This window comes from Engystomops pustulosus, chromosome 2 (genome assembly GCF_040894005.1).
Source record: "Engystomops pustulosus chromosome 2, aEngPut4.maternal, whole genome shotgun sequence".
Classification (NCBI taxonomy): Eukaryota; Metazoa; Chordata; class Amphibia; order Anura; family Leptodactylidae; genus Engystomops; species Engystomops pustulosus.
This window is the reverse complement of record NC_092412.1, coordinates 105706269-105707331: the sequence shown is the minus strand read 5'-3', so window position 1 is coordinate 105707331 and position 1063 is coordinate 105706269.

The window sequence follows — 1063 nt, the reverse complement described above, 5'->3', positions numbered from 1 at the left end:
TACCTGCTCAAATTCAAATGATCGTTGTAGTTTCCTTCCAGGGTCATATGATGAGGAATAATTGCTGGGCCCAGAGCAAGAGCTCCAACAACAACCGAGCATTGTCTTTACCTCCTCAGGCTACATGTACACAAATGTGTGCTATTCTTGGGCTGGGATGTTAGGCTGGAGAGCCAGAGGGACGAGAGCTGCTCCCCTCTCCATACGGACGCCTGGTGCCCTGCCGTACTTACGGGAAAAGATAGAGCACGCTCTTTTTTCCAGTACGATGGCACATGTGTTTTACTGCACTACTTTTGTGGCACATTGTGTGGACTTTTGTTTGCACACAGGACCTGCTCTATCTTTTGCGTATAAGGCAAACGGCTGAAATTAACAGCCGTGTGCATGAGCATGTAGAAGTGAATGAGGACGTGTGGTAGCTGCAGGAAATACGACTATGTTCTCATTTCTTCGTTGTGTGCGGGTAGCCTTTAGTGGTTGTGAAGTCCAACTCTTCTTAGCGAGCTGGATCATTAGGTTCTGTGGGTTGACAGTCCAGAAAGTCAACAAAACTCCACTCCCCTTTTAACCCTTTATTAGTGGTGTGGTTAAGTGCGCTACAGGCTCACTGAAGGGAGCCAGCTCTTCGTGTAGCCTTAAGTGATGGGACTTCCGGCGCTTCTTAGTGAGCTGGCTCATTAGGCTCAGCTCTCTAAGAAGAGCCGGCTCTTCTGGCTCCTGAACAGCTCCCTCCGACGAACAACCCATCAATAGTAGCCTATAATAACAGTTGCAGCATGCTGGGTAAAAGACTGGCACATACTCTGCTTGCTGTGGTTGATAGCATAGCAGGTGTGTTACCTTAGATTAGCAGAATGGGATGTAAACAAATCCCTTATCCCACATACAACAGGACAAAAGGTGTGCTGCTCACTATGTGTATTTCAGGGCCCTCAGATGCCATTGCCTGGAGCCCTTCTGACCTACAAAATATAAACTAAACGTTATGTGAGACGCCATTGAGCAAAGCTTTGCAGTATGACTCTAATAGGAGGGCAGGAGACAGAGCGGAGCGCTCCTC